General features: G+C 49.4%; 1 pseudogene; it reads right to left on the reverse strand.

Moving 5' to 3' along the window:
- Positions 1-1,001: 1,001 nt before the first annotated feature.
- Positions 1,002-20,967, reverse strand: LOC149348043 (uncharacterized; annotated as a pseudogene).
- Between the last annotated feature and the right edge of the window lie 801 nt (positions 20,968-21,768).

Here is a 21,768-nt window from a genome sequence, read left to right on the forward strand (position 1 = left end):
TAATCTACTTCCTGCATGCGATTAGCGGCGAAGTCATATGCTGGCCCAGTAACGCTGAAATGACTCGTATCAAAGGCCGGTTTTCTCGCAAAGAGCGGTGGAAAGGGACAAAGGAATGCCATCGGATGCATAGACGGGTCGCACATACAGATGCTGACCCAAAGTGAATCGGCGTAGTTCTATTTCAACCGAAAGAAGTGGCCGTCAGTCATTCTACAAGGGATATGCGATGACAAGAACAAGTTCCTAAACGTGTTCATTGGATTTCCTGGATCAGTGCACGACGCCCGCGTCTTGAGAGAGAGCCCATTCTTCACACGTGCAGCTCTGGATTGCGGGGACATTTACATACTCGGGGACAGTGTGTACCCCTTGATGCCATGGCTCATGACCCCGTTCAGGGATAAGGAAAGCACTTTTCCTGCTTGGAGAAAGAACTTCAACAAGCGATGTTGTGAAGGTGTAGGTTGCGCAACCAAGGGACGAACCACGAAGAAAGACACAGACACACACACAAGCGCTTGTGTGTGTCTCTGTGTCTTTCTTCGTGGTTCGTCCCTTGGTTGCGCAACCTACACCTTCACAACATCATGTACCAACTAGGCCCAACCCAAGTCTTATTCAACAAGCGACACAGTCAGCGAAGAGTGGCGATTGAAAACACTTTTGGCCTGCTCAAACTGCGCTTCAGACGGCTGTACCTTTGTGATGCGAAATGTGTTCTACAGTGCTGCTACTTAGTTATAGGTGTGTGCATTTGTGCTGCACAACCCGTGTAATGATGAACGGGACTTCCTACAGGACTTGACATCTTTGACACAAGAGGAAGAAGATGTGGGTAACGACGACTGTGAAAAGGATTTCGACAGTAGTGCACCAGGTTACAGCCCAAATCTGCGGGAATTCATTGCCAAGGAGCAGTGTTAGTTGCATATCTTGGCCCTGTGAACGAAAACTGCAGTGCTTCACACGGAAGCAGTGGTTGCACTGTCAAAATAATTTCAGCGTGCTGTGTGCACAAAATAGTTTTTTTTGTTTTGCTGCTTTTCAAGCAAATATGTCAGGCGGCCAAACCGCCGCATGCGATCATTGTGTCTGGCCTCCTTCGCTCTCTCCCACTTCTCCCTTGCTTCTAAATCTTTTTTCCTTGCTTCTTCTTGTTGGACTTTTGTTTGCTCCAGTCCTTGCAGCGCATCGAAGAGGGGTGCGAGGTTTGATTTGGTGGGCCGCTTTCTTTTGGTGCAGTACCACATTAAACTGGCACTGACAGATTTTGATTGCCCAGATGCGCTTCTGCAGCTCTAGTCCTGTAAAGTATACACATACAGGTGCCACATCAGTTAACGCTTTGTACAAAATGCGTAATTTTGACTTACTGTGTGCTTCCGCTGGGCAGAACAACTCCTCCGGGTTCGAGCAGCAACCTGGGGTTGACACTGTGCTCCTTCCCAAGGACTGCAGCCAGCTCTTTGCATGACACACAATTGATCGGCACCACAGAACAGATCCATAGAAAACAGCAACTTAGTCTTCATTCTCGCAGGTTGCCCGTTGGTGCCCTGAAGAGCCACTGTCTTTTTTTTTGTCTTTTTATGAGCCGGAGTGAGCGATTTCTACTTGTTCTCGATCTGAACTGTACTCATTGTGCACTTGAATTCAGAGTTTATGAGCACTGCGAGCTTTTGCCAGAGCAGGTTTATTGTGCTAAACAAAGAATACCGAACATACAGCAACATTATCGTGTGTCATGCAATTTCCTTTATAAGGAACAGCACCTGTCATGCCTTGCATATAGCTGTTGGAAAGGGTTTTTTTTTCTACTGCAGCACAATGTACTACGAATAGGTATTACTTACCAGGGCATGAATTCTCACTTTAGCTGCCATGTATTTGAAGCAAACTATATGGACTTAAATTTGATGCAATATTCAGTTTAAGAGCACACTTCAAGGGATTCCTTGAAACATTAGTGGAACTATAAACCTCAAAGACAATATATACCAGCGTGACTGGTGTTTACGTAACGTAAAATATGTCATATCATCATCATTTTATTCCAACGTCAGCTTTACAGATGCAGAGGACTGCGAGAAAAAAGCCTCTAACTGGGCTTGACGGGGTTCACGGCCCCTAAAACATGGCATTGGCAACAAAACCAGGATACAAAAACAACGCATGAGACATGGGAGGATCGGGTACAAAATCAAGAGATAAGCAAGGACAATCACAAGATAACGAGAGTGTTTAATGCAGTTTACAATGTACGGTGCAATGCAAAAAAAGATAGAAAGTGCAAGTATTGTGTCTATGGTATATTTACAAAAAAAAAAAAACAATATTGTGGCTGTGAAAGAACTCGTTTGTTTAGAAACGACGGGAGAATATTACGTAGCATCTGGTAACCATAGTTAGTGCGTGCTCGAGGTATTTCCATACGCACAACACTATGAGAGACAAAGACAACGTACCCGAGTGCTCTCGTTTTGCCCTTCAAGTCTTCCATATCCGAGTATTTTGGAATGAAAAATCTTATCTTCCTGGCGCCCTATAGCTCTGCTGCTTCGCCTAGGGAAGCGAATGCCTCTTGTGGATCAGGGATAGAATGCAGGCCTGCATCACCAACGTTGGCGGGAGCCGGTGGTGCCGATAATGCCAGAGGAGGCACGGCTTGCTCTGGAGGCCTCAAGCCGCACCGACACACGCTGTCCGTCTGCAGAGGCAAAGACGATCACTTAAAATGTTTACACAGCCCCCTACGCTACTTGTTGCCGCAACCACTAATAAACACCCTGACTGCCGGCCACGTGCTTAAAGGTGCACAGAAGAGGAATCTGAACTCGTACTTTTACGTCTGGAACTCGATCTACACGTTCCGAGCGCTCTTAGAAACTTCGAATTTTTGCCCTGTGCGGCCGATTTCCCTAATTTAAATCGGATTAAACGTCCGGCTCCCGCCTTTTTTTTTTTTTGAATTTCCCGCATGCGGTGGGAAGAGTCGACGAACCTTTCAGCCAGTACCGTGGCGGCTTGCTGCTTTGCCGTCGGCGGAGTAATACGTATTGATCAGCGAAAGCAGTGTGCGCGCGCATATTTTTATTTCCATAGGCCTAATTTGCAGCTATGTAGTCTCTGGGTAGATCTATTTTTTCACGGAAACTTAAAAAAAAAGAGCAAAGCCGGCACGCGACCGCCTGAAAGGCACTGAACAGTGTACGTTGGTCGACTCCTCCCAAATATGCGGGGAATTCAAACAAAAAAGGCAAAAGCCGGAGGGTAATCCAATTTAATTAGGGAAATCGGCCGCACAGGGCAATGAATCGAAGTTTCTAAGAATGCTCGGAATGTGTAGATTGAGTTTGCGCGGCAAAAAAGACCAGTTAGGATTCCTCTTCAGTGCACCTTTAACGTCGTCATGCAGCATTACTTACCTATTGCTTCCTAAACATATCCATTTGTTAAATGTTAAAGCCCAGAGAAAAGTATGTTCAAACCCGATCAACCGCAAAACGGACACTTCCACGCGATAGAACTAATTATGGTAAACAAGCACATAATTTCCTTATACCCAATATTCTAAACAGCTACGAATCTAACCAGCTTAGCATGTATAACCTCCGACCACATGATTTAGAAGTGTACTTTGTAAATAATATTCCATAACTTCTTTTCATATATTGTAGTTTGTGTATGTATCGGTGTCCTTTTCCCATTTGTCATCAACCCAGCAGTGTATAACTTTTAAATGCATTTGTACAGTTTTAATCCTTTTTTCAAGTTTCAAACTACATCTCTGTGTAGCAATCAGTTCAATCGTAAATATTATAAATTCTTTCTATAGTGTGCTCGTATGCGACCTGCCACCGTTGTATGTATGTGTTTATTTTATTTATTATTTTGTAATGGCTCTTAGATGAGCCACAGGCATTTGCAAGCAATTTTCTTTAGCTTTTGGCCTGTGGCTCATTCTAAAGACTGTATGCACATTTGTGAAGTAAAGTTTGGATTCAATTCAATTCAATTCAATTCAATTTTCATCAGTCATGGCTGAACCGTCGGGTCAATAAAGCAGGCGAACTTCTTTCCGCTCGCTGTCAAAACAACGTGGAGCTTCGTCTGCTCAGCGCTCGGTGGAACGAGCGCCATGCCACACTACTTCCAGCGCTACCTTCGGACCGAGTGCGAGGCGGCGAAGAACTCGTGCAGAACTAGGCTTGCACCTTGACAAAACGAGGAGAAAAGTGCAGAGGGCGCGCGTGGCACCGGAATGAACGAGGACGACAGTGCTGCACCATCGAACTAAGTACCTGTTCTCATCTGTCGACGCCCTGGCGAGGCGGAACCGCCGCGCCGCTGCTGTTTCTCGCTTTTCTATACCACGTCGCCGCTTGCGGCGTACACAGATACAGTGAGAAAAGAACAAAAATTTACGCTGTCTACGTACCATAAGCGTATGCATGCTTAGTGTTGTGTCCCCTTATTGCTTTTGTGTGTGTGCGCCCCCGCATCCTCCTCCTAACGACCACTCGCATCCTCCTCCCAGTTGATCTCGTCGTTGGAAGCGAGCCCGGCTGTAGACCTCGGATGGCCTTGGGTCGTAGTGCTTTTGCAGCGCTTTTACGATGTCGTCGTAAGACACTGCCGCTGGTGTGCTTGGCTGAATAAGGGCGCAGACAGTATCGTAGGTCTGCTCCCCGCACAGCGTCAGCAGGTTGGCCCTCTTCAAGGCTGGGTCTGTGATGTTGTTAGCTTCAAAGTAGAACTGAAGGCGTCCAACCCACGATGACCACGATGAGCCGTTGAACTCTGGTATCTGATTGGGAAACCCTCGCGTAGCCATGGCTTGTCAATAGCGTTGCGTAGCGCGGGTCGAATCCACTTTCTCGTCGCCACTGTCATGTCCGGTCGCTGTGTTGAATGCAGCGAAAGACGCACACCGTACTTTAAGACTTCGTTTATTTAAAGCTGATGAGGGTGCGACCAGCGTCGACCGAGGCAGGAGCCGAACTGGCCGCCCGAAGAAAGGAGGGAGCGGAGAAGCGTCCACGGGAGGGAGTGGCTTCCCAAAACAGGAGGAGGATGCGGGGGCGCACCATGGGGGGGCATCTGGAGACAGCGTGCGACGAGGGGCAAGTGGTCGTTAGGAGGAGGATGCGAGTGGTCGTTAGGAGGAGGATGCGGGGGCGCACACACACAAAAGCAATAAGGGGACACAACACTTAGGTACGCTAAACGCAAGCTTAGGCTTAGAAAAACTTTATTGTATCAGATAATCAGGACGGCGGCCTCGCCATCCCGTCCTTGTCAGACGGCCGAGATCCCCTGGGACCGGGCGGCTTCGAAGGCATATCTGATGGTCTCTTTTTGTTCTTGGAGGTCCTGGCTGCGTAGCAAAACCTCCCATGACTCCTTGCAATTCACTAAAGGTGTGGATTGGGCGCATGCCCACATCATATGGGCTAAGGTAGCTCGTTCTCCACAGGCCCTACGTTTCCCGTCATTGAAGCCGGGCATGAACCTACTCAGCGCGGCTGAATTCGGAAAAGTGCCCACCTGCAGCTGCCGCCATGCTACTTCCTCCTCCTTGCTCAGCTTCTTGTGCGGTGCGAAGTATTCTCTTCCACTAAGCATGTAGAACTGTGTGATATCGCGGAAAGAGTATAACCGCTCGTTTTTTGAAATGTGTCCATCCTCCGACGGAGTCGGTGAGATCGGCCGGAAGGTCAGTCCTCGGGCGAGCTCGTGGGCTCCCTCATTGCCTTGAAGGGTTTGGTGCGGAGGCGCCCAAAGCAAGAGGATTGGACTCTCCATTTTTCCGTTCGACAGTATGCGTGCTGCCGCTGCTGATATTCTGCCTAAATCAGAATTGCGTAACGCAGGCGCATTTCCACTTTTAGTTCAGCGTATGCCAGCACTGACGCAAAAATAAACTCAGCCTATATTGGCGCGATCTGGTTCTCAGGACGGCAACCATTACTGTAAACAAACCGACTCTCCTCTTAAGCCTAGAAGGGGGAGAATTGTCACTCTAAATAAAAGAATAAAGAAAATTTATCACTTATATGTTTTCTTATAGGCAATACGAGACGAAGCGAAAGGCTGGTGCTCTATTTACGGCCAGTAAACACAGTGAAATGGCAGCAACAACGAGAATTCAGTCCGAAGGAGTCCGGCTTCGAAGGGCGCCGCCACGTTTGTCGCCGCGCGGCGGAAATCGTTCCGGACCGATCGACCTCGCCGCGCCGCTTTCCGCCCCGGCAGGCGTCAAAAGCGGCCGAATCCGCTTCGCTCGCCGGATTGTTGGGCAAGTGGTGGTGGTGATGGAAACGTTTATTGCCATTGATGTAAATCGTGAGGGCGAAGCCCCCTACATGGCACTTGGATGCCTCCTCAATGTAATCCTTCGGTGAGCGCTGGAAAGATCCGGCGCTGGTCTTGAGCGGACGAGCTGGTCAGAAGAGACTCCCAGTAAGACTCCGCCGCGGTTGGTGATAGCGGATGAGGGAAGGTGGGGCATGTGAGGAGGGTGTGTAAGAAGTCTCCTGGTTTGCCGCAAAGTTTGCATGATGACGGGAATTGGCCTCGGTATCGGGCATGCAGCAGTATAGGGTATGGAGCAGTCCGGATTTGTAGTTGTCGCCAATGTGCAGCCTGCGCTATGGTGAGGGATGGAGCTGGGGGTGCGTATTCCTTTCGTTTGTCTCGGGAATACGAGAGAATATCACGGAAGGAGAACAGGTGCTCCGAGGCTTGTAGAGGTGACTCGACTCCTTCCCGGAATGTGAGACCTCGGGCTAGGGAATTAGCCTCCTCGTTGTCAGGGAGGCCAGCATGTGCTGGCGTCCAGATGAGGGTTATGAGGCGCCGGGGCTGCCAGAAACGTAGTAAACGAGCAGCGGTGCTGGTATGTAGCCCTTGGCATAAGTTAAAATTGCAGATTTGGAATCGGAGATAATTTTTGTGGCAGATGTAGAATGTAGAAATGAGAGCAAGCGCGATGGCTGCCTCTTCTGCCTCTGTGGTCGAATTGTTAATGATTGAGCTGGAAGTTAGAAGCTTTGCATTATTGTCGGCTACTGCCAGGGCCATACGGGAGCCTGTCGTATATTCCGCTGCGTCCACATAGACCACCTCATGGTCCTCGCTATGCTGTTTGTGGAGGGCCCGAGCCCTTGCTACTCTGCGTTCCCTGTCTCGCTCAGGGTGCACGTTTTTGGGGATGGGGGTTACGTTGAGGTTAGAGCGGAGGGTAGCAAAAAGAGGGACCCCCTTGGTAGGCTCTGTAATTGGAGTCAGGCTCAACTGGGACAATGAAGTACGACCAGCCTGTGAGCTGGATAGACGGGATAGTTTTGCCGTAAAGGTAGCTTCTTTGAGCTCCTCAAAGGTGTTGTGTACACCGATTTTGAGGCCGTTGAGCCGTTCTCGTGCAACTACGTAGGAGCGCATTTACCCGGCCTCTCTCCTTCTGTTTGAGGGGCAGGTATGGAAGGGAATATATAGTGCGGCTTATGATGTAAGCCTGGGTGAGGCGATTCGTGCTTCGCTCGCGTAGGCCAGCCCTGCGGTTCGCTATGCGGCGAATCAGTCGAGTGGTGTGTTGAGCGTGTGTTTGAAGTGTCTTTATGACTTCTCCGTGCGCACCGTGGGAGTGGAGAACCAGGCCTAGCACGCGGATTTTGTGTACTAGTAGGATGGGATGGGTACCTAGGGTGAGGGAGATGGGTGCACTGACTGAATCTTGTTGCTTGGGCCGGTAGAGGAAAAGCTCCGATTTTGAAGGGGAGCAGGTCAGGCCACGCTCCCGTAGATATGCGTCGATGGTGGTTAGTGCCACCATCGATGGTGGTTGGGCAAGTGTGAACGCGCCTTAAACACTCGGTGCGCGCTAATTTGGACGCCACGTTGACTGTGGTTGGTTCGTAGAATCCAAAGCGGTGGGTGGAAGCTAGATGCGGGACCAGATCGCCCCTATTGGTCCGCGCAGACAGCTCCCATTCGCCGCTTCCGGTGAGCGGCTGACCGCCAGGCGAACGTAGCACGGGTTGGTCGGCGGCGAACGGCCGCCGCCGGGCGGCCGTTCGCAGGTTTTGAAGCGAAAAGCTTCACTAGGCTCGTCAACAACACGCTTCGCTTGAGCCACCCCTTGGCGCCGCCGCGGCGCGCCCTTCCTCCTCCTCGCCACCCCCTCCGTTCTCCTCCTCGCCACCGGTTTACCCTTCGCCGCTGCTAGCGGTTCTTATCGCGTTCTTATCGTGTTTTCGCAAGGAGTTGCGATAACGCCCGAGCGGCGGCGGCGGACATAAGAGGCAGCGCGCCGCGGCGCGCACTCCGTCGTTACTTCTCCTCGCCATCGGTTAACCGCTTGAGACGGTTGGGACGGCGGTCTCCGTCCCAAGAGAAGGCTCTTTCGCAAGGCGTTGCGAAAACGCACACGTGAGCGGAGGCGGCGGCCGTAGAAGAGGCGCTGACATTCGCCATGGAAGGAAGAAAAGAAGACCCAGAAGTGGTAGCGAGGGAGTTGGCTCAAAATCTACACCGCTACCGCGGTGCTCCCAGTGCATTGTGCGCGAACTGCGACAGCCATAACGTGAAACAAAGCATAACTGCAGCTTTTCGCTTGTATATCCAGGCTTAACCAGAACTAAGCCACTGCCAATTTTTTCGCGAGATAATTGCTCCATGTCTGTCGGGCTTTAACTTACTTCCTAATGCGAAATTTGAGCGCAGCACATCAGCGGTTTCAGCTTTTCGATAGATTGAGGCAAAAAATTCGAGCAAGGCATGTGTGTAGAATTACAGACAAATTGTTATTTTTTACACATATTCCTACCTCGAGATACACTCTGTTAACAGTTTTTGATTGTCCTGAAGGAAGCTTTATGGCCGGAGAAATATATAAATGTATGCTCGATTTGCTGCATTTATGCCTGGTTCTCAAAGAAGAGGTCTATACAAGTATTTCCCGAGGTTGTCAATGGCAGACATCTTAATACGCACGGCTGTCATCTTTGCCCTACGTCTTCCACGGACGGTTAGCACGAAACGTCTCCTGGCCGCTGGTACCCACAATACAGTGATCGAATTAATAGAGGCTCAAAGCACCAACCAATTAGTTCGCCTGAGTCGCACAGAAACAGGACAACACCTACTGCGACAGCTACGTCTCAATCCACCCATTCCTACCCCAGCAGGTCCTACACCTTACATGATTTCTCTGCGCTCTCAGGATCACATATCTCAGAAGCCCCTGCTGCGGAATATGAGCGCTAGTCTCAATCAGGGTAGGCGGCAGGCGAGCTATGACACGAAAACATATAGCGACCGCTCCGATATCCTTTATGTCGACGCGGCAGAAAATTCGAAACCAGGATACTTCACGACAGCCGCAGCCTATGAAGACGGCAGAGTGGGGGCCGCCGCCACTATCCGGACTAATTCGCCTGCAGAAGCGGAAGGAGCCGCCATCGCACTTGCTCTGGCCCACTACACCATTGACAAAAACGTAACCAAAATTTGCACAGATTCCTAGGCCGCGTACCGCCACTACCTAAAGGGCGTGGCGACGCTGGCAACACATCGTATTCTTGCCACAGTCACCTCTCTCGACCGAACGGTTACTCTGTCGTGGGTCCCTGGGCATGCCTCGATCCCCGGTAATGAGCGCGTTCATGCGCTGGCCCGAGAACACTCCTACCGGACACCGGATGATCAGGCACCCAACCCTGCACAAGAGGTCCCATTGGTCCTCTCTACATATCATCAAACCACAACATTCTACAAACTCAGCCGCATGACACTGCCACCACCCCACAGTACCTTGTCGCCCTCATCCAGCGCCACATGGCGACAATTACAGACAGGCAGCTTTATTTTCCCCCACTGTCTCTCATGCTTTCACCCCACCTTTCCTCCTCATTGTAACACCTGTGGCGTGCCCAGATCCACACTTTTTCACTACCTTTGAGAATGTCCTTCCCCAAAGGCAGTACCCCCCTCCCCAATCCCACTCATTCTTCCTGGGAGGCTGCTTTACGGACCGCTCAGCTCACCGGTCAGAAATGGCTGGTGGATCGGGCTTTACGTGAAGCACAAGCTCGTGGACTCCTGGACCAGTAGGAGATCACCCTGGAAGATTTTTTTCGCGTAATAAAGTTGTTTCCATCCATCCATCCAGACGTGGGAGGCGTTACGAGCGAGAGGAACAGGATGTTCTCGCCTGTGAGTGGTAAGGAATTTCTATTTGTTTGTCTTTATATCTGCATTAAAGTCCACACCAACCTTGCCACCCTGCCAGGTGGCAGTTAATGGTTGATCGCGAGAGTTCGCTCCGCGTTGTCAGCGCTAACGCATACGGCTAGCCCACATCTATGGTCTCCCTACGTACTACCTATAAGCGCGATTCAGGCGTGGACTGTCCCAGGGAGCCAGTTATGCGCACTTCCTTTCCTTAAAATGATCGGAGTGTAAAACGTTCTCGACGCCAACGAACGAAATGAACGCCGACGGCCTCAGCGCCGCGTTTCTGGTACAACGTTGTCAATGCCAACTCACGCAGCGCACATCTGTCACTACCGCAATGTAGCTTAAAGCACGATTGATATGTCCACTGTTTCAAGAGGGCAGCTATGCGCCTTCCCTCCTATTCAGGTGTCCACCGAGATGTGGAGATAGTGCGCCATTTCCTTTCCTCAAAAACCAATTTACTCATTTTGCCTTCTGCTTTCCTAGCTCCCGCTGCATTGGTTTTGTAGCCTTAGTCGCTTTGGGACGTTAAACCCCATAGACGAAACGAAACGAAAGCACGACTAAGGTGTCCACTGCTGGTTACAACGGACAATGGCGACGGCGACGCCGCGAAACGCAGAAACGGGCGCGAAAGAGCTGCGCTCTAAAACTGGAATTTCTTGCCAATTATGCGGCGAACATACCGTCCCTCTCGCTCGTAAAGCCTCCCACGGCTGTGACAACCTCGCGAAATACTTGCACAGACCTCGACTTTGAAAAGGCATTGGTGCAGCAAGTCGAGCATATTGTTTCGCGGCGACCAGCCGAAGAATGAGACGTGGTGAACCATGGCTATGAGATGATTTAATGGCAGCTGGCCTAGCGCGGGCGCTCCGTCCCGCGCCACTGCCAGCTGCTTCTTCGTCACACTACCCGGGGCCTCCGAGCGAACGTCCCGATCTGTGACGAACAGACGGCGAAATGGCGATGGTCTTGAGAGAAGGATCGAACAATATGTAGAAGATGGTGCAGTGCTGGCCGCCACAGATGAGAAAGATGAGAGCATGAGTCCCGGTCCACGAAGCATCCGCGCCGTAGGGTGCCAGGAGCTGACGGCCGAGGTCTCTGGACAGACCGAACGGCGGGGGCAGGGGGGCGGTGTCTTCATGTTTGGGTCTTGGGTCGGTGGGGTCTTGGGTCGGTGGGGTCTTGGGTCGGTGGGGTCTTGGGTCCGTCGGGTCATGGGTCGTCGTGTCGTGTGGTCCGGGCGGGGGACGGGGCTGGGGTGAGCGGCGAGGTCGGTTCAGGTCGGGCGGGCTGGGGCACGGCCGTGCGGCGCTGACCAGGTACTCACGGCCGACGTCCACGGCAGGCCCAGGACACCGAAGCTCCGTGACCAGGATGGCGATGAAGGGACCCCAGCACCTCACACCAAATGTTACGCGGCGACCAGCCGAAGAATGAGACGTGGTGAACCATGGCTATGAGATGATTCAATGGCCGCTGGTTGGTTGGTTGGCCTCAAGTAGAATGGCACATACCCACTACGGGGGAGTGGCCAAGACACAGGCGGTGAACTGTTTGAATGATTAAGAGTTTTAGAGGTAAAGGAGTATTAATAGGGTATAGGCTGACAGATTGGACGACGCAACGAAAGGGGACCTGTTAGCAGGGAGATCGAAGATGGGAGGACGGCATTATGTGCAAATTTGAATGCAACATATGGAATGATTCAATTTTGTATTGACTGAAAGAGAGACAGAAAAAATAATAATAATAATAATAATAAATTAAAAGTTTGAGAATCAGAAAAATGAAAACAAATAGAAAAAGAAAAAAAATAATATTAGCATGGGAGTCGCTGTGTTTCTAAAAGAAATTTTTGAACTGCACAGCGCGCACTCCTGTTGCTTCGTCCAAGCGAAGTAGCGCCAAAGGAAAGAACAACCTCAGAGGACACAGGCAGACCCAGCTGGTGAAACGGATTTTCTAATAGGCGCCTCCTCAAAGAAGAGAATCGGCGGCAGAACAGCAGGAAGTGATCCACTGTCTCAGGCTCGGCACAAAATGGACACAGTGGAGAAACCGCCAGACCAGATCTGTGAAGGTAGAAATTAAGCAGAGGAACTCGGCATCGCAAACGCGTGAAAGAGACCTCCAGTCTGCGCGAACTCCAGTCTTTGCTGCTCCAAGGGTGCAGAAGATGCTTGTATTCGGGGGATGAAGTAAGCGCTGAGGCTGAAAATTCCTGAAGTATTGTGTAACTGCGAAACCTCACCGCAGCTGTATATGCGCAGGTTGGCAGGACAGCAATTATTGGGCCACAGAGAGAGGCCCTTGCTAATGAATCAGCAACCTCATTTAACTGAATGCCCACGTGACCCGGAACCCAAAGCAACCTCACCGAATTTAGATGAAGCGGGATCAGCTGCTTAAAGAGGCGTAATGCCCGAGACTCAGAGGGTGATGATAATGAAAAGCAAATAGATAGAGAGTCCGTCATAACCATGACTTTGGAAACGGCAGGATCTAATTTACGTAAGGCTAGAATGACAGCTAATAATTCGGCCAGATAAATTGGAGTGAAGTCAGGGAGACGGAGAGAAAAGGACCATCCCAATGCAGGTGAAAAAATGCCCACACCTGCCTTTTCACGATCCTGCGAGGCATCGGTAGCAATGAGAATATGAAAAGGAAAGGATCTTAGGTGGTCCTGTAACAAACCGAGAAGGAGAGGAAAGGGCTGGAGCTTGGCATTCGATGGGAAAATGTTATCAAATGCAATCTCGACTGAAGGTGAGATGTTATGCAGTGGATGGATATCTGTGAGCTTAATGTTTAAGGGATCGAGGAGAGACTGCACGAAACATATCTGCGGAGTATGCAAACGAGACCAGGTGGCATTTAAAAAGACTGCGGGCTGACTAAGAAATATTACATTGGATGTGTGGAGAGGAGAGTCGTACAAATTTAAAAAGGTTTGGACTGTTAAAAGGCGAAATCTGGCTAATAAAGATGGAATTCGCGCCTCAAGGTGCAGGACAACATTAGCTACATACTTTGGAAGTCCCAAGCAGAGGCGCAACGCCTCACGCTCCAAGAGCACAAGCGGTCGAAGTTTATAGGCAGGAGCTCCTGAGAATAAAACACATCCGAACTCCAAAATTGGGCGGACATACATTTTATAGATCAGCAGAAGTGTGTGCCTTCTCATCCCTGACCTAGTGCTGCAAAGCCGACGCAGGATGCCAATAGCCCGAGCTCCTTTTAAAGAAACTTGCTCAATGTGAGGCCGCCAGGAAAGAGTAGAGTCATAGATCACTCCAAGATACTTCACTGTTTGAACCTGAGGAACTATATGATTTCTATAAGAAACGCAGATATGTACAGGATGAGAAACCGGGAAGACCAACAAGGCGCATTTGTTCACATTGAGGGACAGATGAATACTTCCTAACCAGTTGTCAAGAATATTGAGGTAATCCTGCAAGATCTGATACAGAGAGTGAATATCTTTTGCAGAAGCAAAAAATGCGATGTCGTCAGCGTACACGTAAGTTGACACATTATGGATGCATGGAATGGAGCTTAGAAAGATGTTAAAAAAAACAGGGGAAAGAACTGAGCCTTGCGGAACACCTCTTGTCTGTCGAAATTTCTTTGAAGAAACACCATTTCGGCAGCAATAAAATTCTCTGTTTTCCAGGAAAGCAAAGATCCAGGCTACGAAATAGATTGGGAAATTAAGGACCTGTAATCTGTGTAACAGCATCGAGTACTTGACGCTGTCGTAGGCTTTACTGATATCCAGAGTGACAAGCGCGGCAAACTGTTTAGTGCTGCGAGCTAATTTAATACGGCTCTCAAGGTCAGTATGAGCACACCAAATCGAACAGCCCGGCCTGAAACCAATTTGACAAGGATTCAAGATATCATTTGCAGAAATGAAATACATGATACGACGAAGCAGGACCCGTTCCACCAATTTCACTAAATTCGATGTTAATGAAATCGGGCGTATGTTGTCAGAAGTGAAACCCTCCCCTTGTTTTTTAAGTATTGGAACTATTTCCGCAAGACGCCACTCATGGGGAATCCATGGACCTTTAAGGGAATGGTTAACCAGAGCCAACAGATCTTCAGGAGATTCGGTAAACAAAATTTTAATCATAGATGTAGTGACCTTATCGGGGCCAGGAGCCGCTGGAGATAGGCGCAAAACAATTTGCGAAAGCTCAGGCATAGTGACCTCAATGAAATCACTTGAGATGCATGAGAATGTAGGTGGATAATGAAGTGCAGATGTGAATCGACGTTCTAGGCCACCCGCAATTCCCTCTAAGGCCTTAGCGATGTCAGCAGGGGATTGAACGAGGGATTCAATATTGACAGCCGGAGGAATCACTTTCCTTCTCCTCATAAAATTAAACAAGGCCCGTTTATTTCCTGACTGAGAAAGAAAATCATAATGACTTGTAATATACTCCTCCTTCGCGCGGGAGATAGTGCGCTTAAATGTTCCTGCGACATACTTATAATCCAACCAATTTTTGGGGCATTGATTTAGGAGGAGTTTCTTCCAGGCTGCTTTCCGCCGTCTATAGGCACGCGTGCACTCTGCATTCCACCAATTATTGGTGGTGGCATCCTTAGATCCTGTGACAATGAATTCAGACTTTTGCCTTGCGCGTTCCAACACTGTGCATATATGTGTAGCTTTACATTCGGAACTCGTAGTGGTGTTTCGGTCCGAATCGATTGTGAGAGCTGATTTGAGAGTGTCTTTAAAGCGAACGTAATTTATGAAGGTGCGCTGTTGTCGTTCGGGAAGAGTTAAGTTACACGCAACCCTGAAACTAATCGATAGATGGTCACTGTTTGTCGCGCAGTCAACAGGCGCCCAAGACGAGACAGAGACTCCTGGGGAGGAAAAAGTTAAGTCTAAAACAGAGCGGCATAGACCACGTACAAATGTAGGCATTCCTGAATTGTTGCAGACTATGTTGTTGTCGCAAATCCAATCAAATAGTCTAGAGCCGAAACAATCTGTTTTAAACCCCCACGTCACGTCACGTGGAGCGCCCGCTGGCCTAGCGCGGGCGCTCCGTCCCGCGCCACTGCCAGCTTCGTCTTCGTCACAATATATCCATCTGTTTCTCCGACCACAAAGGCTCCTTCATGACAATTGAGAACTTTTAGTTGAGTGTTGCTTGAAGACGGAGAATGTGTGAAAAAATAAGTTGTCTGTAATTGTACATAAATGTCTTTGTCTAATTCTTCTCCTCAAACTACCGAAAAGCTGGAACAGATGATGAGATGCGCTAAAATTTCGCATTAGGAAGTAACGTAATCGTCGGAAATTTTCTTTTGTTTCTTTAATTGCACTTCACATAAAGGTGCCATCACAAGGTTACACCGTGCCGCGTAAATTTGTTCATCCCATTCTGGATTGGGAAGCTTTTATTATCGGCTTGAGTAACAAGTGGAGTAGTTCTTGCTAGGTGGCCGTCAGTGGAGTCTGGCGGCGAACTCTTGGGCTCTTGCCACGACCTGTACTTGTGTTTCTGGGTCGGAGCTCAGCAGCAAAGTCCCATACGGGCCCGGGTGCGCAAGCCTCTGAAGCGATATTGCAGCGAGAGTTGCACTACGCCAGCCATTTCGCGAGGTCAGCGTGACTGCGCGCTGAACCATGGCACCACAGGCAAGGCATCGCGCCGAAGAGGCAATGGAGTTCCTTCGCAAGGATCCTCTTCAAACAAAAACAACACAGACATGAATCAAACAACACAAACATTCAACACTCCATCATTTGGGTCCCTGACACTGGGGTTGAGGGAAATCTCATGGCAGACACCGTTGTCCGAGGGTTCACGAACCGGAGGGCGGGTTTGCCGGTCGAACCCTTCAGCACGCCAGAATCTTACGGGGAGGCAATGAAGGCGTTGCTGGGAGCGCGCAAGGAGTACTCGGCTCCTGCAGATATCCTCAACAGAGAGCGGGCCACCACGCTCAGACGACTACAAACAGACACCTACCCAAGCAGAGCGATGTATCATAAAATGTGGCCGAACAGATACGCGAAAGAGTGCGTGTGGTGTGGGGGCTACGCCACAACGTACCACGCCACCTGGGGCTGTGAAAAAAGCCCTTTATTACCAAAGATAAATAGCCCTAGTCTAGAGCAGTGGGAGGCCCTCCTGGCTGACTCCTACCCGAGCACACAGCTTATGCTGGTGACGAGGGCCAAGGCAGCGGCGGAGGCCACCGGGATCCTGGAATAGGGAAGACCAACCACTGAAGCTTCACATCTATCTATCCCCAACCCCCTACTCCCTAACTCTTCCTTTTGCAACAATAAATGTTTTTACTACTACGACAACTTCGCAAAATTGAAAATTGTTTTTGAGGCAAGAGAATACGCAGTAACTGTCTCACATATCTCTCTGGACACCCGAACCGCGCCACAGAGGAAGGGATAAACAGTGGGATCAAAGAAATGATTTATGGTTTATGAGGGTTTAATGTCCAAAAGCGACTCAGGCTATGAGGGACGCCGTTGAGAAGGGCTCCGAAAATTTCGACCACCTGGGGTCTTCAACCTGCACTCACATAGCACAGTACAAGAGCCTCTAGAATTTAGCCTCCATCGATATTCTAGCCGCCCGCCTCGTCAGTAGTTCGCATGCGCGGAGTGTCGACAGAGATGCGATGGGTATGTATATCACAACGATACCGAGCCTGTGGCAGAAATGGACAGCTCGGAGGAAGCTAGAGCTCGACGTAGGAACGAAGGCAAGAGGAGGCGGCGAGCCGAGGAGACCGAGGAAGAGCGCGCTAAGCCGGCGACAACGCATCCACGACGACAGATGACGATGAATCGAGTTCTGCGTCTCTGAAACAACCTAGACTCTCGCTACTATGCCAGGTTTAACCAGAGCTAAAGCACTGCCATTTTTTTTCGTGGGGGATCTGTTGGAGAGTCCCAGGAGATGTGGTCTACAGTCGCTTTCCCGCCGCATTTTGCTACATTCGGGTTTAAGGTTTTTATGCGGAGGTGGGAAGATTAGCCTTTTTTGTCTGCAATGCTGCATGAACTCACGATAGGTATTAAGGCCATCTCTTGTGATTCCGTCGTCCGAGTATCCACAGCTCGGCCGATAGATCCTCCAGCTTTACGTGGGCTGCCTTATTCTCCGGGTTTGACGGGTGAGCCGGTACCCAGACCAATTCCAGGTCTTTCCTGTCTATTGGGCAATTCGTGAGTTCCCAAGGAGATGGGAGACATTCTGCCCTTCGCAATATTTCCAATGGCTGCTTTTGAATTGCTGAAAGTCACTTCTGCCCGCGAGTTTGTCAGCGCCAAGGCAAGTGCTGTTTTTTCGGCTACTTATGAAGAGTTTATAATAAGGGAGTAATTACCCATTGACGTCCACCCAAGCGCAGCCATACGGCTACAAAGGAAAGCTGTACAGCTTTCTCAGTCAAGAGTTTGTTAGTAGAAGAATTTGTTAGTAGAGTAGCGTTTGCTTCGAATTTGCCTTCCTCGGTCACCGCGGTCATCACGTACTCTTTCTCGGGTGTTGTGTAAGCGGCCGCGTCTACGTAGATTACGTCCGGTCGGACCTCGAGTTTCTTGACTAATGCTTGTGCTCTGGCCTTGTGTCTTCTTTCGTGGTGGACGGGGTGCATGTTTTTTGGTAATGGTTTTACCATGATTGCCTTTTTGACGATGGACGGGATTTGGCGAGTGTTTGCGTTGAGCGATTCCGCGTTTATTGCGAGCATTTTTAGGATCATTCAACCCGCCCTGGTTCGAGCGAGTCTGAGCTCTTGCATTCTCCTGTGAGCCCCAGTGAACTCATCTAGCGTGCTGTGCAGGCCGAGTAGCAGTAGCTTGTCAGTGGAGGTGTTGATGGGTAGGCCTAGGGCTGCCGTGTAGGCCTGCCTGATGAGTCCTTGAATTTTTAGTTTTTCGGCGTTGTGTAATTGGAGATAGGGGAGGGCGTAGGTCATCCTACTGATGACAAAGGCTTGCACCAATCGGCATAGACCATTGTCTTTAACGCATCTTTTCCTGTTTTCTATGCGCCGGATCAGTCTAATTGTCTGATGTCTAATGGATCAGTCTAATGGTCTGATATATGTATGATGTAGCTTTTCGATGGTTTCGGTGTTTTTGAAATTCTCTTGGATGATCAGTCCAAGGATCCGCATGGAATTGACTTGTATAACGACTTTATCTTGCGCTTGTACATTTATGTTGGCTGGCGGGAGGTTGGATTTCTGTCCCCTCGGAGTGTCGCGTTTAATTAGAAGCTCCGATATGAAATGAGAACATTTTAGTCCTACCGTTTTGACGTAGGCTTCTATGGTATCGACTGCTCTTTGTTATGTTTCTTCTGTCTCTCCATCATTCCATCATTTCGTTTTGTTATCCAGACGGCTACATCATCGGCATAGAAGGGGCGTTCAATAAAGATTTGCCCTGACCCACTTCCTGTGGACGGAGAGCAGCAAAACTTTGCAGATTTATTATTCCTCCTCTACATAGGTGCCACGCAGGGACACAGATTTCTCCCATCTTTTTATGCAGCTGTAAACACCTCGCTTGTAGTCGATAGGTTGTTCCAAAAGCCATGTTGTGACTTCAGAAATCAGAGTCTCATCATCTGGAAAATGCTTGCCCTTCAAATATGACTTCATCGTTGGAAAGAGGTGGAAGTCCGGTGGTGCGAGGTCTGGTGAATAAGGGGGATGCGGTAGAATTTCAAAGCCGCAGCATCGTGCTTCCATCTGAGCAACATGTGAGTTTTGAACAGGGGCATTGCCTTGCAGAAGGCCGACACCTTTGGTGAGCATGCCACGTCTCTTGCTTTCGATGGCCTCCCGCAATTTCCGCAGCAGGGGAGCATAGTATGCCCCAGTAATCGTGGCACTATTTGCTAGGAAATCGATCAAGAGTACTCCGTGCTGGTCCCAAAAAGACTGTGAGCATGACCTTGCCCGCTGAGGGCTAGGCGCGTTGCCTTCTTTGGAGGCGGTGAGTCCAAGTGCTTCCATTGCATCGACTGGACCTTGGACTCAGGATCATAGTGATGGACCCAGATTTCATCCTGCGTAATCAGTCTGTTGAAAAAGTCCTCCTGGTTTCCATGGCATATGGTCAAAAGAGCCTGGGAGCATTCGACTCGTTCCTGCTTTTGGAAAGGAGTGAGCAGCCGCGGAACCCAGCGAGCGGATACCTTATGCGTATGTAGATGGCCTGAATGATTTTTCCGATGGAGCCCACACTAATCTTGAAATGCTGGGCTAGGTCTTGAACGGTCACGCGGCGATTTTCCCAAACGGTGGCCTCCACTTGCTGGACGGTGTGTTCATCGATGGCGGAGTGAGGTCGCCCTGCAATCGGAACCGTTTTCACCGAAGTCCGACCTCATTCGAGTTGACGAGGCCAGTTCTTCACTACATCATATGATGGGGAATCTTCCCTATAAACCACCTTTGTCTCATCTAACGTCTCCCTTGAAGTGCATCCTTTCAAGTACAGGAACTTGATGACTGCTCTGTATTCCACTGCATTCATTATCACACATCACACCACTTCAGCACCTATAAAAGAACGACCGTTATTAGTTCAGAGTTGCACACTGGCAGGTGACCTATAGTGACTAAACCATTACACGTGCGCAGTTTCATCACCCTGCAATAAATAGAAGTGAGTCAGGGGAAATCTTTTTTGAACGCCCTTCGTATCTCCGAGATTTGGGATGGCCACGAGTTGTTTCGATAATTCTACGAGTGCCAGGTTATATAGGAACGGCGAGAGAACCGAGTCTTGCGGGGTCTCCCGACACCCCATGTGAATGGGATCCGAGATTGTCCCGCCGAGCGATATTTCTGCCGTCCTCTTGTCCAGAAACGATCTTATGTAGTTGAAGGTTCTGGATCCTGGATTTAGACTCAACATATTAGTGAGGATGGCCTCGTGTGACATGTTGTCAAAGGCCTTGTAAAGTCTAATCTGAGGATGGACCTCGTGGTCTTGCTTTTGGGGATAACTTCATCGCTAAGCTGGAGCATCACGTTCTGCTTGGACAAATTGGCTCTCAAGCCAAAGCATGGAGGTGGTTGGGAGGTTCTTACCCTCTGCGTATCCTTGGAGTCTGCTCAGAACTAGGTGTTCTACCAGTTTCCCTAAACAAGATGTGAGGGAGATGGGCCTCAGGCTTTCAACATTTAGCTGCTTGCCTGGTTTAGGTATAAAGTTGATTCTGGCATGTTTCCATTCCTGGGGGAGTTCACCCTCTTGCCAGTGCTTGTTGATTAGGTCAGTTATGGCCGCCACTGACGTAAGGTTTAGACTCCTCATCATCATGTGACTCCGTCGGGTCCCACGGCTGATCTTTTCTTAAATTGGCGCATAGCCTGCCACACTTCTGCAGTGCTTAATTCCTGGTCTAATTCTGGGTCCGGCTCGCCCTGGTCCGAGAGAAGTGAGTCGGTGGATTCCGTGGTGTTTAGATATCTATCCTTGAGTTCTTTGATTAAATCTTCTGTGCTGCGTTCATGTTGGCGCACAATTTGAGCGAGCCTACTGCGTTGAGCCGTTTTGGTCTGTGTGGGGTCGACTAAGCGTCGTAGGTAGAGCCACGTGTTTTTCTTACCCAGATGTCCGTTCATGCTGTCGCATACCCGGCTCCACTGCTGTCTTTCGAGCTCGGACGCGTACACTTCTATTTTCATTTCTACGTGTGTTATTCTCTATCTAAGGGTTCATTCAGAAGATATTAACTTAGCAAAGTCATAAAAGAGTTCTATAATCATTCTACTTGCTTCATTATTTTCGAATGAGCCATGAAACTTAGCTTTAGCGCAACATTTTTCTCGTCTCATCGCAAAATGTTTAGCCTGCATACCTTTTCATAAATGAATCCCCCGCAGTGTTCCAGTGGACTTATCGCACCACCTCCGTGCTTATCACCCAGGCTATAGGTCATACCCGTAAGGCGGGCAATTCATTCTGCAGGTCAAACGCTTTTTTTCGCTCTCTTCACCCTAGACACCTGACTAGTGTAATTACATTCCTGCCTCAGCGGGCACCATCAAAGATAACAACTATTCAAGAACGCCATACCTAACATCACATAACTAGGAATTGTTTCTCAAGGTAGTATACCTGTCCACTGCCCTTGTTCAATTTTTATATTGGTTTGCTTTTATCCACCCCCTTTTGAAATGTCTTTTGGACCTGAGGTATACAATATATTGAAAGAAATAAGAGCAGTTAAGCACATTATTTCTAGCGTGAAAGGGCAGAAGAGAGAGAGGGCATTACTTTACAACATGAACCGGTGGGCGAGTTGGTCAGACATAATTCCGAGTGAACCAGAGCAGTGGGTCGAAACCAACAGAAGAAGGAGTCAGGCACATCGGTGTGACTCGTCGCGACTTCTCCTCTTTGAAATGGGACATTCCGATGGTTTACCCTGATTGCACTTTGTTTCAGACCAAGATTGAAAATAACACAATTGCTTGTGCTGATCT

This window comes from Amblyomma mixtum, chromosome 4 (assembly GCF_055824585.1).
Source record: "Amblyomma mixtum isolate Tamu chromosome 4, ASM5582458v1, whole genome shotgun sequence".
NCBI lineage: Eukaryota > Metazoa > Arthropoda > Arachnida > Ixodida > Ixodidae > Amblyomma > Amblyomma mixtum.